Source organism: Cynocephalus volans, chromosome 11 (assembly GCF_027409185.1).
Source record: "Cynocephalus volans isolate mCynVol1 chromosome 11, mCynVol1.pri, whole genome shotgun sequence".
Classification (NCBI taxonomy): Eukaryota; Metazoa; Chordata; class Mammalia; order Dermoptera; family Cynocephalidae; genus Cynocephalus; species Cynocephalus volans.
In genome coordinates this window covers 130951933-130969184 of record NC_084470.1, presented here as the reverse complement: position 1 = coordinate 130969184, position 17252 = coordinate 130951933, and positions in this window count along the sequence as shown.

Genomic DNA, 17252 nt, shown 5'->3' with positions numbered 1-17252 from the left:
CGGAATGAACTGGTTTAAACCGGTTTAAAACGGATAGAAGTGGAGAGAAACGGTTTTAACCGGATAAAACCGGATTGAACCGGTGTAAACCGGTTGAAACCGGATAAAAACGGATTGAAAGGGTTTAAACCGGTTTAAACGGGATAAAACTGGAATGAACCGGCTTAAACAGGTCTAAACCGGATAAAACCCGATTGAACAGGCTTAAACTGGTATAAACAGCATAGAACCAGTTTCAACCGGATAAAACCGGATTGAACCGGATTAAACCGGTTGAAACCGGATAAAACCAGACTGAACCGGTTTAAACTGGATAAAACCGGATTGAACCGGTTTGAACTGGTCTAAACCAGATAAAACCGGATTGAACTGGTTTCAACCGTTTTAAACCGGATAAAACAAGATTGAACCGGTTTAAACCGGATAAAACCGGATTGAACCAGCTTAAACCGGTTTAAACCGGATAAAACTGGATTGAACCAGTTTAAACTGGTTTCAACCGGATAGAACCGGATAGAACCGGTTTAAACTGGATAAAACCGGATTGAACCGGCTTAAACCGGTTTAAACCGGATAAAACCAGCCGGTTTAAACCGGAAAAAACGGACTGAACCGGTTTAAAATGGATAAAACCGGATAGAACCGGTTTAATCCGGTTTAAACCAGATAAAAACCGATTGAACCGGTTTAAACCAGTTTAAAGCGGATGAAACCGGATTGAACCGGATTAAACCAGTTTATACTGGATAAACCGGATTGAATCGGTTAAAACCGGTTTAAACTGGATAAAACCAGATTGAACCGGTTTAAAACGGTTTCAACTGGATAGAACCGGATAGAACCAGTTTAAACCGGATAAAAACGGATTGAAGCGGTTTAAACCGGTTCAAACCGGATAAAACCAGATTGAAACGGTTTAAACCGGATAAAACCGGAATGAACTGGTTTAAACCTGATAAACCGTAAAAAACGGATTGAACCGGTTTAAACCGTTTAAAACCGGATTGAACTGGTTTAAACCGGTTTAAACCGGTTCAAACCGGAGGAAACCGGAATGAACCGGTTTAAACCGGATAAAACCGGATTGAACCGGCTTAAACCGGTTTAAACCAGATAAAACCGGATTGAACCGGCTTAAACCGGTTTAAACCGGATAAAACCGGAATGAACTGTTTTAAACCGGTTGAAAACGGATAGAACCAGTTTAAACCGGATAAAACCGGATTGAACCGGCTTAAACCGGTTTAAACCGGATAAAACCTGATTGAACCGGTTTAAACCGGATAAAACCGGATTGAACCGGCTTAAACCGGTTTAAAACGGATAGAACCGGATAGAAACGGTATAAACCGGATAAAACCGGATTGAACCGCTGTAAACCGGTTGAAACCGGATAAAAACGGATTGAAAGGGTTTAAACCGGTTTAAACAGGATAAAACCAGATTGAACTGGTTTAATCCAGTTAAAACAGGATAGAACAGGACAGAAACAGTTTAATCCGATTTAAAAAGGATAGAACCGGATAGAACCGGTCTAAACGAGATAAAACCGGATTGAACCGGTTTAAACCGGTTTAAACCGGATAAAACCGGATTGAACCGGTTCAAACTGGTTTAAACCAGATAAAACCGGATTAAACCGTTTTAAAGCGGTTTAAATCGGATAAAACCAGATTGAACCAGTTTTAGCCGATTAAAACCGGATTGAACTGGTTTAAACCGGTCTAAACTGGATAAAACCGGTTTCAACAGGATAAAACCAGATTGAACCGGTTTAAACCCGATAAAACCGGAGTGAACTGGTTTAAACCGTATAAAAACGGATCGAACCGGTTTAAACCGGGTAAAACCGGATTGAACCGTTTCAAACCGGTTTTAAAGGGATAAAACCGGAATGAAACGTTTCAAATCGGTTTTAACCGGATAAAACCGGAATGAACCGGTTTAAACCGGATAAAATCGGATTGAACCGGTTTAAACCGGTTTTAACCGGATAGAACTGGATAGAACTGGTTTAAACCGGATAAAACCGGATTGAAGCGGTTTAAACCGGTTTAAACCGGATAAAATCAGATTGAAACGGTTTAAACCGGATTGATCTGGCTTAAACCGGATAAAACCGGAATGAACTGGTTGAAACCGGTTTAAACCGGAAAAAACGGATTGAACCGGTTTAAACCGGTTTCAACCGGATAGAACCAGATAGAACCGGTTTAAACTGGATAGAAGCGGATTGAACCGGTTAAAGCCGGTTAAAACCGGAGAAAACCGGGTGGAACCGGCTTAAACCAGTTTAAACCGGAGAAAACCGGATTGAACCGGTTGTAACCGGTTTAAACCGAATATAAACGGATTGAAGCAGTTTAAACCGGTTTAAAACTGATAAAACCGGAATGAACCGGCCTAAACCTGTTTAAACCCGATAGGACCGGTTTAAACCGGATAAAACCGGATTGAACTGGATTAAACTGGTTTAAACCGGATAGAACTGCTTTAAACTGGATAAAATCGATTGAACTAGTTTAAACCGGTTTAAACCGGATAAAACCAGATTGAACCGGTTTTAACCTGAGAAAACCGGATTGAACTGGTTTAAACCGGTTTCAACCAGATAGAACCGGATAGAACCGGTTTAAACTGGATAAAACCGGATTGATCCAGCTTAAACTGGTTTAAACCGGATAAAACAGGATTGAACCGGTACAAACCGGTTTAAACCGGATTAAACCGGAGTGAACTGGTTTAAACAGGATAAAACCGGATTGAACCGGTTCAAACCAGTTTAAACCGGATAAAACCGGAATGAACTGGTTTAAACCGGATAAAATCGGACTGAACCAGTTTAAACCGGATAAAACCGGATCGAACCGTTTCAAACCGGTTTTAACCGGATAAAACCGGAATGAACCGGTTTAAACCGGATAAAACCGGATTGAACCGGTTTAAACCGGATAAAACCGGATTGAACCGGTTTAAACTGGTTTCAACCAGATAGAACCAGATAGAACCGGATTAAACTGGATAAAACCGGATTGAACCGGCTTAAACCGGTTTAAACCGGATTGAACCGAATCCGGTTTAAACCGGATAAAACCGGATTGAACCGGTTCAAACTGGTTTAAACCGGATAAAACCAGATAAAACCGTTTTAAAGCGGTTTAAACTGGATAAAACCAGATTGAACCGGTTTAAGCTGATTAAAACCGGATTGAACTGGTTTAAACTGGTCTAAACCGGATAAAACCGGTTTAAACCGGATAAAACCGGATTGAAGCGGTTTAAACCGGTTAAAACCGGATAAAATCAGATTGAAACGGTTTAAACCGGATTGATCCGGCTTAAACCGGATAAAACCGGAATGAACTGGTTGAAACCGGTTTAAACCGGAAAAAACGGACTGAACCGGTTTAAAATGGATAAAACCGGATAGAACCGGTTTAATCCGGTTTAAACCAGATAAAAACCGATTGAACCGGTTTAAACCAGTTTAAAGCGGATGAAACCGGATTGAACCGGATTAAACCAGTTTATACTGGATAAACCGGATTGAATCGGTTAAAACCGGTTTAAACTGGATAAAACCAGATTGAACCGGTTTAAAACGGTTTCAACTGGATAGAACCGGATAGAACCGGTTTAAACCGGATAAAAACGGATTGAAGCGGTTTAAACCGGTTCAAACCGGATAAAACCAGATTGAAACGGTTTAAACCGGATAAAACCGGAATGAACTGGTTTAAACCTGATAAACCGTAAAAAACGGATTGAACCGGTTTAAACTGGATAAAACCGATTGATCCGGTTTAAACCGGTTTAAACCTGATAAAACCAGATTGTACCGGTTTAAACCGGATAAAAACGGATAGAACCAGTTTAAACCGGTTTAAACCAGATTGAACCGGATAGAACCGGTTTAAACCGTTTAAAACCGGATTGAACTGGTTTAAACCGGTTTAAACCGGTTCAAACCGGAGGAAACCGGAATGAACCGGTTTAAACTGGATAAAAGCGGATTGAACCGGTTAAAGCCGGTTAAAACCGGAGAAAACCGGGTGGAACCGGCTTAAACCGGTTTAAACCGGAGAAAACCGGATTGAACCGGTTGTAACCGGTTTAAACCGGATATAAACCGATTGAAGCAGTTTAAACCGGTTTAAAACTGATAAAACCAGAATGAACCGGCCTAAACCGGTTTAAACCGGATAAAACCGGATTGAACCGGTTCAAACTGGTTTAAACCGGATTGAACCAGCTTAAACCGGTTTAAACAGAATTAAAGCGGTTTAATCCGGATAAGACCGGATTGAACTGGCTTAAACCGGTTTAAACCGGATAAAACCGGATTGAACCGGTTGAAACCGGTTTAAACCGGATAAAACCGGAATGAACTGGTTTAAACCGGTTTAAAACAGATAGAAGTGGAGAGAAACGGTTTAAACCGGATAAAACCGGATTGAACCGGTGTAAACCGGTTGAAACCGGATAAAAACGGATTGAAAGGGTTTAAACCGGTTTAAACTGGATAAAACTGGAATGAACCGGCTTAAACAGGCCTAAACCGGATAAAACCCGATTGAACAGGCTTAAACTGGTATAAAGAGCATAGAACCGGTTTCAACCGGATAAAACCGGATTGAACCGGTTCAAACTGGTTTAAACTGGATAAAACCAGATAAAACCGTTTTAAAGCGGTTTAAACTGGATAAAACCAGATTGAACCGGTTTAAGCTGATTAAAACCGGATTGAACTGGTTTAAACTGGTCTAAACCAGATAAAACCGGTTTAAACCGGATAAAACCGGATTGAAGCGGTTTAAACCGGTTAAAACCGGATAAAATCAGATTGAAACGGTTTAAACCGGATTGATCCGGCTTAAACCGGATAAAACCGGAATGAACTGGTTGAAACCGGTTTAAACCGGAAAAAACGGACTGAACCGGTTTAAAATGGATAAAACCGGATAGAACCGGTTTAATCCGGTTTAAACCAGATAAAAACCGATTGAACCGGTTTAAACCAGTTTAAAGCGGATGAAACCGGATTGAACCGGATTAAACCAGTTTATACTGGATAAACCGGATTGAATCGGTTAAAACCGGTTTAAACTGGATAAAACCAGATTGAACCGGTTTAAAACGGTTTCAACTGGATAGAACCGGATAGAACCAGTTTAAACCGGATAAAAACGGATTGAAGCGGTTTAAACCGGTTCAAACCGGATAAAACCAGATTGAAACGGTTTAAACCGGATAAAACCGGAATGAACTGGTTTAAACCTGATAAACCGTAAAAAACGGATTGAACCGGTTTAAACTGGATAAAACCGATTGATCCGGTTTAAACCGGTTTAAACCTGATAAAACCAGATTGTACCGGTTTAAACCGGATAAAAACGGATAGAACCGGTTTAAACCGGTTTAAACCAGATTGAACCGGATAGAACCGGTTTAAACCGTTTAAAACCGGATTGAACTGGTTTAAACCGGTTTAAACCGGTTCAAACCGGAGGAAACCGGAATGAACGGGTTTAAACTGGATAAAAGCGGATTGAACTGGTTAAAGCCGATTAAAACCGGAGAAAACCGGGTGTAACCGGCTTAAACCGGTTTAAACCGGAGAAAACCGGATTGAACCGGTTGTAACCGGTTTAAACCGGATATAAACCGATTGAAGCAGTTTAAACCGGTTTAAAACTGATAAAACCAGAATGAACCGGCCTAAACCGGTTTAAACCGGATAAAACCGGATTGAACCGGTTCAAACTGGTTTAAACCGGATTGAACCAGCTTAAACCGGTTTAAACAGAATTAAAGCGGTTTAATCCGGATAAGACCGGATTGAACTGGCTTAAACCGGTTTAAACCGGATAAAACCGGATTGAACCGGTTGAAACCGGTTTAAACCGGATAAAACCGGAATGAACTGGTTTAAACCGGTTTAAAACAGATAGAAGTGGAGAGAAACGGTTTAAACCGGATAAAACCGGATTGAACCGGTGTAAACCGGTTGAAACCGGATAAAAACGGATTGAAAGGGATTAAACCGGTTTAAACTGGATAAAACTGGAATGAACCGGCTTAAACAGGCCTAAACCGGATAAAACCCGATTGAACAGGCTTAAACTGGTATAAAGAGCATAGAACCGGTTTCAACCGGATAAAACCGGATTGAACCGGTTTAAATCGGTTTAAACCGGACAAAACCGGATTGAAACGGATTAAACCAGTTTATACTGGATAAACCAGATTGAATCGGTTAAAACCGGTTTAAACCGGATAAAACAAGATTGAACCGGTTTAAACCGGATCAAACCGGATTGAACCGGATTAAACCGGTTTCAACCGGATAGAACCGGATAGAACCGGTTTAAACCGGATAAAACCCGATTGAAGCGGCTTAAACCGGTTCAAACCGGATAAAACCAGATTGAAACGGTTTAAACCGGATTGAACCGGCTTAAACCGGATAAAACGGGAATGAACTGGTTTAAACCGGATTAAACTGGAAAAAACGGATTGAACCGGTTTAAACTGGATAAAACCGGATTGAACCGGCTTAAACCTGTTTAAACTGGATAGAGCCGGTTTAAACCGGTATCCGGTTTAAAGCGGATAAAACCGGCATGAACCGGCTCAAACCGATTTAAACCGGATAGAACCGGAATGAACTGGTCTAAACCAGATAAAACCGGTTTAAACCAGATAAAACCGGATTGAACCGGTTCAAAACGGTTTCAACCGGATAGAACCGGAATGAACTGGTCTAAACCGGATAAAACCGGTTTAAACCAGATAAAACCGGATTGAACCGGTTCAAACCGGTTTAAACCGGATAAAACCGGAATGAACTGGTTTAAACCGGATAGAACCGGTTGAAACCGGTTGAAACCGGATATAAACGGATTGAAGCATTTTAAACTGGTTTAAAACTGATAAAACCGGAATGAACCGGCCTAAACCGGTTTAAACCAGATACGACCGGTTTAAACTGGATAAAACCGGATTGAACTGGCTGAAACGGGTTTAAACCGGATAGAACCGGTTTAAACAGGATAAAACCGATTGAACCGGTTTAAACAGGTTTAAACCGGATAAAACCGGATTGAACCGGTTTTAACTGGATAAAACCGGATTGAACTGGTTTAAACCGGTTTCAACTGGATAGAACCGGATAGAACCGGTTTAAACTGGATAAAACCGGATTGAACCAGCTTAAACAGGTTTAAACCGGATAAAACCGGATTGAACCGGTTCAAACCGGTTTAAACCGGATAAAACCAGAGTGAACTGGTTTAAACCGGATAAAACCGGATTGAACCGGTTTAAACCGGATAAAACCGGAATGAACTGGTTTAAACAGGATAAAACCGGACTGAACCAGTTTAAACCGGAAAAAACAGGATTGAAGCATTTCAAACCGGTTTTAACCGGATAAAACCGGAATGAAACGGTTTAAACTGGATAAAACCGGATTGAAACGGTTTCAACCGGATAAAACCGGATTGAACCGGTTTAAACCGGATAAAACCGGATTGAACCGGTATAAACTGGTTTCAACCGGATAGAACCGGATAGAACCGGTTTAAACTGGATAAAACCGGATTGAACCAGCTTAAACCGGTTTAAACAGGATTAAACCGGTTTAAACCGGATAAAACCGGATTGAACCGGCTTAAACCGGTTTAAACCGGATAAAACCGGATTGAACCGGTTCAAACCGGTTTAAACCGGATAAAACCGGAATGAACTGGTTTAAACCGGTTTAAAACGGATAGAAGTGGAGAGAAACGGTTTTAACCGGATAAAACCGGATTGAACCGGTGTAAACCGGTTGAAACCGGATAAAAACGGATTGAAAGGGTTTAAACCGGTTTAAACGGGATAAAACTGGAATGAACCGGCTTAAACAGGTCTAAACCGGATAAAACCCGATTGAACAGGCTTAAACTGGTATAAACAGCATAGAACCAGTTTCAACCGGATAAAACCGGATTGAACCGGATTAAACCGGTTGAAACCGGATAAAACCAGACTGAACCGGTTTAAACTGGATAAAACCGGATTGAACCGGTTTGAACTGGTCTAAACCAGATAAAACCGGATTGAACTGGTTTCAACCGTTTTAAACCGGATAAAACAAGATTGAACCGGTTTAAACCGGATAAAACCGGATTGAACCAGCTTAAACCGGTTTAAACCGGATAAAACTGGATTGAACCGGTTTAAACTGGTTTCAACCGGATAGAACCGGATAGAACCGGTTTAAACTGGATAAAACCGGATTGAACCGGCTTAAACCGGTTTAAACCGGATAAAACCAGATTGAACCGGTTTAAACTGGATAAAACCGGATTGAGCCGGCTTAAACAGGTTTAAACCGGATAAAACCGGATTGAACCGGTTCAAACAGGTTTAAACTGGATAAAACCGGATTGAACCGGTTTAAACTGGTTTCAACCGGGTAGAACCGGTTTAATCCGGTTTAAACCAGATAAAAACCGATTGAACTGGTTTAAACCGGTTTAAAGCGGATAAAACCGGATTGAACTGGTATAAACCGGTTTAAACTGGAGAAAACCGGATTGAAGAGGTTTAAACCGGATAAAACCGAATTGAACCGGTTTAAACCGGTTTAAACCGGATAAAACCGGATTGAACCGGTTCAAACCGGTTGAAAACGGATAAAACCAAATTGAACCAGTTTAAACCGGATAAAATCAGATTGAACTGGTTTAAAACGTATAAAACCGGACTGAACCAGTTTAAACCCTTTTAAACCAGATGGAAACGAATAGAACCAGTTTAAACCGGATAAAACCGGATTGAACCGGCTTAAACCGGTTTAAACCGGATAAAACCGGAATGAACTGTTTTAAACCGGTTGAAAACGGATAGAACCAGTTTAAACCGGATAAAACCGGATTGAACCGGTTTAAACCGGTTTAAACAGGATAAAACCGGATTGAACTGGTGTAAACCGGATAAAACCGGACTGAACAGGTTTAAACCGGTTTCAACCGGACAGAACCGGATAGAACCGGTTCAAACAGGATAAAAACGGACAGAACCGGCTTAAACCGGTTTAAACTGGCTAAAACCGGATTGAACCGGTTTAAACCGGATAAAACCGGATTGAACCGGTTTAAACCGGTTTCAACCGGATAGAACCGGATAGAACCGGTTTATACCGGATAAAACCGGATTAAACCTGTTTAAAGCGGTTTAAACCGGGTAAAACCAGATTGAACCGGTTTAAACCGGATAAAACCGGATTGAACCAGTTTAAACCGGATAAAACCAGATTGAACCAGTTTAAACCGGATAAAACCGGATTGAACCGGTTTAAAGCGGTTTAAACCGGATAAAAACAGATTGAAACGGTTTAAAGTGGATAAAACCGGATTGAACCGTTTCAAACCGGTTTAAACAGGAGAGAACTGGTTTAAACCGGATAAAACCGGATAAAACCGTTTTAAAGCGGTTTAAACTGGATAAAACCGGATTGTACCGGTTTAAACCTTATAAAACCGCACTGAACCTGTTTAAACCGGTTTCAACGGGATAGAACCAGATAGAACCGGTTTAAACCGGATAATACCGGATTGAAACTGCTTAAACAGGTTTATACCGGATAAAACCGGATTGAACCGGTTTAAACCGGATAAAACCAGACTGAACAGGTTTAAACTGGATAAAACCGGATTGAACCGGTTTAAACCGGTTTAAACCAGATAAAACCGGATTGAACCGGTTTAAACCAGATAAAACCGGATTGAACCGGCTTAAACCAGTTTAAACCGGATAAAACCGGACTGAACCGGTTTAAAGCGGATAAAAACGGATAGAACCGGCTTAAACCGGATAAAACAGGATTGAACCGGTTTAAACCAGTTTAATCCGGATAAAACCAGATTGAACCAGTTTAAACCGGTTTACACCTGATAAAAGCGGATGGAACCAGTTTTAGCTGGATAAAATCGGATTGAACCGCTTTAAACTGGTTTAAACCCGATAAAACTGGATAGAACCGGTTTAAACCAGATAAAAGCGGATAGAACCGGATTAAACTGGATAAAAACGGATTGAACCAGTTTACACCGGTTTAAACCGGATAAAACCAGATTGAACCGGTTTAAACCGGATAAAGCCGGATGGAACCGGTTTAAAACGGTTTCAACTGCATTAAATCGGATTATACTGGTTTAAACCGGATAAAACCGGATTGAACCGGTTTAAACCGGTTTCTCCTGGATAAAACCGTACTGAATCGGTTTAAACTGGTTTCAACCAGATAAAACCGGATTGAACCGGTTTAAAGCGGTTTAAACTGGATAAAAACAGATTGAAACGGTTTAAACTGGATAAAAACGGATTGAACCGGTTTAAACCGGTTTAAACAGGAGAGAACCGGTTTGAACCGGGTAAAAAGGAATTGAACCGGTTTAAACCGGTTTAAACCGGAGAAAACCGGATTAAACTGGTGGAAACCGGATAAAACCGGATTCAACCGGTTTAAACCGGTTTCAACTGGATAGAACCGGATAGAGCCGGATTAAACTGGGTAAAAACGGATTGAACCGGCTTAAACCGGTTTATAATGGATAAAAGCGGATTGAACCGGTTTAATCTGGATAAAACCGGATTGAACCGGTTTAAAACGGTTTAAACTGGATAAAAACAGATTGAAACGGTTTAAACTGGATAAAACCGGATTGAACCGGCTTAAACCGGTTTAAACCGGATAAAGCCAGATTAAACCGGTATAAACCGGATAAAACCGGATTGAACCGGCTTAAACCGGTTTAAATCGGATTGAACCGGTTGAAACTGGTTAAAACCGGAGAGAACCGGTTTAAACCGGATAAAACCGAATTGAACCGGTTTAAACCAGTTTAAACCGGATAAAACCGGATTGTACCGGTTTAAACCTTATAAAACCGCACTGAACCTGTTTAAACCGGTTTCAACGGGATAGAACAAGATAGAACCGGTTTAAACCGGATAATACCGGATTGAAACTGCTTAAAACGGTTTATAACGGATAAAACCGGATTGTACCGGTTTAAACCGGTTTAAACCAGATAAAACCGGTTTAAACTGGTTTCAACCAGATAAAACCGGATTGAACCGGTTTAAAGCGGTTTAAACCGGATAAAACCAGACTGAACAGGTTTAAACTGGATAAAACCGGATTGAACCGGTTTAAACCGGTTTAAACCAGATAAAACCGGTTTAAACTGGTTTCAACCAGATAAAACCGGATTGAACCGGTTTAAAGCGGTTTAAACCGGATAAAAACAGATTGAAACGGTTTAAACTGGATAAAAACGGATTGAACCGGTTTAAACCGGTTTAAACCGGAGAGAACCGGTTTAAACTGGGTAAAAACGGATTGAAACGGTTTAAACCGGTTTAAACCGGAGAAAACCGGATTGAACTGGTGGAAACCGGATAAAACCGGATAAAACCGGTTTAAACTGGTTTCAACTGGATAGAACCGGATAGAACCGGATTAAACCAGATAAAAACGGATTGATCCGGCTTAAACCGGTTTATACTGGCTAAATCCGGATTGAACCGGTTTAAACCAGATAAAACCGGATTGAACCGGCTTAAACCGGTTTAAACTGGATAAAACCGGATTAAACCGGTTTAAAGCGGTTTAAACCGGGTAAAACCAGATTGAACCGGTTTAAAACGGAAAAAACCGGATTGTACCGGTTTGAACCGGATAAAACCATATTGAACCGGTTTAAACCGGAAAACCGGATTGAACCGGTTTGAACCAGATAAAACCATATTGAACCGGTTTAAACCGGATAAAACCGGATTGAACCGGATTGAACCGGTTTAAACCAGATAAAACCATATTGAACCGTTTTAAACCGGATAAAACCGATTGAACCGGCTTAAACCGGTTAAAACCGGAGAGAACCGGTTTAAACCGGATAAAACCGGATTGTAACGGTTTAAATCTTATAAAACCGGATTGAACCTGTTTATACCGTTTCAACCGGATAGAACCGGATAGATCCGGTTTAAACTGGATAAAACCGGATTGAACCGGCTTAAACCGGTTTAAACCGGATAAAACCAGATTAAACCGGTTTAAACCGGATAAAACCAGATTGAACCGGTATAAACCGGTTTAAACCGGATAAAACCGGATTGTACCGGTTTAAACCAGATAAAACCGGATTGAACCGGCTTAAACCGGTTTAAACCGCATAAAACCGGATTGAACCGGTTTAAACCGGACAAAACCGTATTTAACCGGCTTAAAGCGGTTTAAACCGGATAAAATCGGATTGTACCGGTTTAAACCGGATAAAGCCGGATGGAACCAGCTTAAAACGGTTTAAACTGCATAAAATCGGATTGTACCGGTTTAAACCGGATAAAGCCAGATGGAACCGGTTTAAACCGGATAAGACCAGACTGAACAGGTTTAAACTGGATAAAACCGGATTGAACCGGTTTAAACCGGTTAAAACCGGAGAGAACCAGTTTAAACCGGATAAAACCGGATTGAACCGGCTTAAACCGGTTTAAACCGGATAAAACCGGATTGAACCGGTTTAAACCAGTTTAAACCAGATAAAATCGGATTGCAACGGTTTAAACGTTATAAAACCGGACTGAACCTGTTTAAACCGGTTTCAACCGGATAGAACCAGATAGAACCGGTTTAAACCGGATAATACCGTATTGAAACGTCTTAAACCGGTTTAAACCAGATAAAACCGGATTGAACCGGATTAAACCAGATAAAACCGGATTGAACCGGCTTAAACCAGTTTAAACCGGATAAAACCGGATTGAACCGGTTTAAACCAGATAAAACCGGATTGAACCGCCTTAAACCGGTTTAAACCGCATAAAACCGGATTGAACCGGTTTAAACTGAATAAAACCGGATTAAACCAGTTTAAAGCGGTTTAAACCGGGTAAAACCAGATTGAACCGGTTTAAAACGGAAAAAACCGGATTGTACCGGTTTGAACCGGATAAAACCATATTGAACCGGTTTAAACCGGATAAAACCGGATTGAACCGGATTGAACCGTTTTAAACCAGATAAAACCATATTGAACCGTTTTAAACCGGATAAAACCGATTGAACCGGCTTAAACCGGTTTAAACCGGATAAAACCAGATTGAACCGGTTTAAACCGATTAAAACCGGAGAGAACCGGTTAAAACCGGATAAAACCGGATTGTAACGGTTTAAATCTTATAAAACCGGATTGAACCTGTTTAAACCGTTTCAACCGGATAGAACCGGATAGATCCGGTTTAAACTGGATAATACTGGATTGAAACGGCTTAAACCGGTTTAAACCGGATAAAACCGGATTGAACTGGTTTACACCGGATAAAACAGGAATGAACTGGCTTAAAATGGTTTAAACCAGATAAAACCGGATTGAACCGGATTAAACTGATTTTAACCGGATAGAACCGGTTTAAACCGGATAAAACAAGGTTGAATCGGTTTAAACCGGATAAAACCGGATTGAACAGGTTTAAACCCGATAAAACCAGATTGAACCGGTATAAACTGGATAAAACCGGATTGAACTGGCTTAAACCGGTTTAAACCGGATAAAACCGGATTTAACCAGTTTAAACAGGATAAAACCGGATTGAACCGGTTGGAACCGGATAAAACCATATTGAACCGGTTTAAACCGGATAAAATCGGATTGAACCGGATTGAACCGGTTTAAACCGGATAAAACCATATTGAACCGTTTTAAACCGGTTTAAACTGGATAAAAGCGGATTGAACCGGTTTAAACCGGATAAAACCGGATTAAAGCGCTTTAAACCGGTATAAACCGCATAAAACCGGATTGAACCGGTTTAAACCGGACAAAACCGTATTTAACTGGCTTAAACCGGTTTAAACCGGATAAAACCGGATTAAACCGGTTTAAAGTGGTTTAAACCGGATAAAATCGGATTGTACCGGTTTAAACCGGATAAAGCCGGATGGAACCAGTTTAAAACGGTTTAAACTGCCTAAAATCGGATTGTACTGGTTTAAACCGGATAAAGCCGGATGGAACCGGTTTAAACCGGATAAGACCAGAATGAACAGGTTTAACCCGGATAAAACCTGATTGAACCAGCTTAAACCGGTTTAAACCGGATAAAACCGGACTGAATTGATTTAAACCGGATAAAAAAGGATTGAACAGGTTTAAACCGGTTTAAACCGTATAAAACCATATTGAACCGGATTAAACCTGATAAAACCGGATTGAACCGGTTTAAACCGGTTTCTACTGGATAAAACCGGATTGAATCGGCTTAAACTGGTTTCAACCAGATAAAACCGGATTGAACCGGTTTAAAGCGGTTTAAACCGGATAAAAACAGATTGAAATGGTTTAAACTGGATAAAAACGGATTGAACCGGTTTAAACCGGTTTAAACCGGAGAGAACCGGTTTGAACCGGGTAAAAACGGATTGAACCGGTTTAAACCGGTTTAAACGGGAGAAAACCGGATTAAACTGGTGGAAACCGGATAAAACCGGATTCAACCGGTTTAAACCGGTTTCAACTGGATAGAACCGGATAGAACCGGATTAAACCGGATAAAAACGGATTGAAACGGCTTAAACCGGTTTATACTGGCTAAATCCGGATTGAACCGGTTTAAACCGGATAAAACCGGATTGAACCGGCTTAAACCGGTTTAAACCGGATAAAACCGGATTAAACCGGTTTAAAGCGGTTTGAACCGGGTAAAACCAGATTGAACCGGTTTAAACTGGATAAAACCGGATTGTACCGGTTTGAACCGGATAAAACCATATTGAACCGGTTTAAACCGGATAAACCCGGATTGAACCGGTTTGAACCGGATAAAACCATATTGAACCGGTTTAAACCGGATAAAACCGGATTGAACCGGATTGAACCGGTTTAAACCGGATAAAACCATATTGAACCGTTTTAAACCGGATAAGACTGGATTGAACCGGCTTAAACCGCTTTAAACCGGATAAAACCAGATTGAACCGGTTTAAACCGGTTAAAACCGGAGAGAACCGGTTTAAACCAGATAAAACCAGATTGAACCGGTTTAAATTGAACCGGTTTAAACCGGATAAAACCGGATTGTAACGGTTTAAATCTTATAAAACCGGATTGAACCTGTTTAAACAGTTTTCAACCGGATAGAACCGGATAGAACCGGTTTAAACCGGATAAAACCGGACTGAACCAGTTTAATACGGTTTCAACCAGATAGAACCGGATAGAACAGGTTTAAACCGTTTAAAACCAGATTGAACCGGTTTAAACCGGCTTAAACCAGATAAAACCGGATTGAACCATTTTAAACTGGTTTAAACCGGATTGAAGCGGCTTTAACCGGTTTAAACCGGATAAAACCGGATTGAACCTGTTTAAACCCGATAAAACCAGATTGAACCGGTATAAAATGGACAAAACCGGATTGAACCGGCTTGAACCGGTTTAAATCGGATAAAACCGGCTTGAACCGGTTTAAATCGGATAAAACCGGATTGAACCAGTTTAAACCGGATAAAACCGGATTGAACCGGTTTAAAGCGGTTTAAACCGGATAAAAACAGATTGAAACGGTTTAAAGTGGATAAAACCGTATTGAACCGTTTCAAACCGGTTTAAACAGGAGAGAACCGGTTTAAACCGGATGAAAACGGATTGAACCGGTTTAAACCGGTTTAAACAGGATAAAACCGGATTGAACTGGTGTAAACCGGATAAAACCGGATAGAACCGGTTGATACCGGTTTCAAACGGACAGAACCGGATAGAACCGGTTCAAACCGGATAAAAACGGACTGAACCGGTTTAAACCGGATAAAACTGGATTGAACTGGTTTGAACCGGTTTAAAATGGATAAAACCGAATTGAACCGGTTTAAACTGGATAAAACCGGATTGAACCAGTTTAAACCAGTTTAAACCGGAGAGAACCGGTTTAAACCGGATAAAACCGGATTAAACTGGCTTAAAACGGTTTAAAACGGATAAAACCGGATTAAACCGGCTTAAACTGGTTTTAACCGGATAGAACCGGTTTAAACTGGATAAAACCGGATTGAACTGGTTTAAACCGGTTTAAACCAGATAAAAACAGGTTGAATCGGTTTAAAACAGATAAAACCAGACTGAACCGGTTTAATACGGTTTCAAGCAGATAGAACCGGATAGAACCGGTTTAAACCGTTTAAAACCGGATTGAACCGGCTTAAACCGGTTTAAACCAGATAAAACCGGATTGAACCGGTTTAAACCCGATAAAACCAGATTGAACCGGTATAAACTGGATAAAACCGGATTGAACCGGCTTAAACCGGTTTAAATTGGATAAAACCGGATTGAACCAGTTTAAACCGGATAAAACCGGATTGAACCGGTTTAAAGTGGTTTAAACCGGATAAAAACAGATTGAAACGGTTTAAAGTGGATAAAACCAGATTGAACCGTTTCAAACCGGTTTAAACAGGAGAGAACCGGTTTAAACCTGATGAAAACGGATTGAACAGGTTTAAACCGGTTTAAACAGGATAAAACCGGATTGAACTGGTGTAAACCGGATAAAACCGGATTGATCCGGTTCAAACCGGATAAAAACGGACTGAACCGGCTTAAACCGCTTTAAACTGGCTAAAACCGGATTGAACCAGTCTAAACCGGATAAAACCGGATTGAACCACCTTAAACCGGTTTAAACCGAATAAAACAGAATTAAACCGGTTTAAAGCGGTTTAAACCGGGTAAAACCAGATTGAAATGGTTTAAACCGGATAAAACCGGATTGAACCGGTTTAAACCGGATAAAACCGGATTGAACCAGCTTAAACCGTTTTAAACCGAATAAAACCGGATTAAACCGGTTTAAAGCGGTTTAAACCGGGTAAAACCAGATTGAACCGGTTTAAACCGGATAAAACCGGATTGAAGCGGTTTAAACCACTTTAAACCGGAGAAAACCGGTTTAAACCGGATAAAACTGGATTGAACTGCTTTGAACCGGTTTAAAATGGATAAAACCGAATTGAACTGGTTTAAACTGGATAAAACCGGATTGAACCAGTTTAAACCGGTTTAAGCTGGAGAGAACCGGTTTAAACCGGATAAAACCGGATTGAACTGGTTTAAACCGGTTTAAACCGCATAGAACCGGATAGAAACGGTTTAAACCGGATAAAACCGGAATTAACTGGCTTAAAACGGTTTAAACCGGAT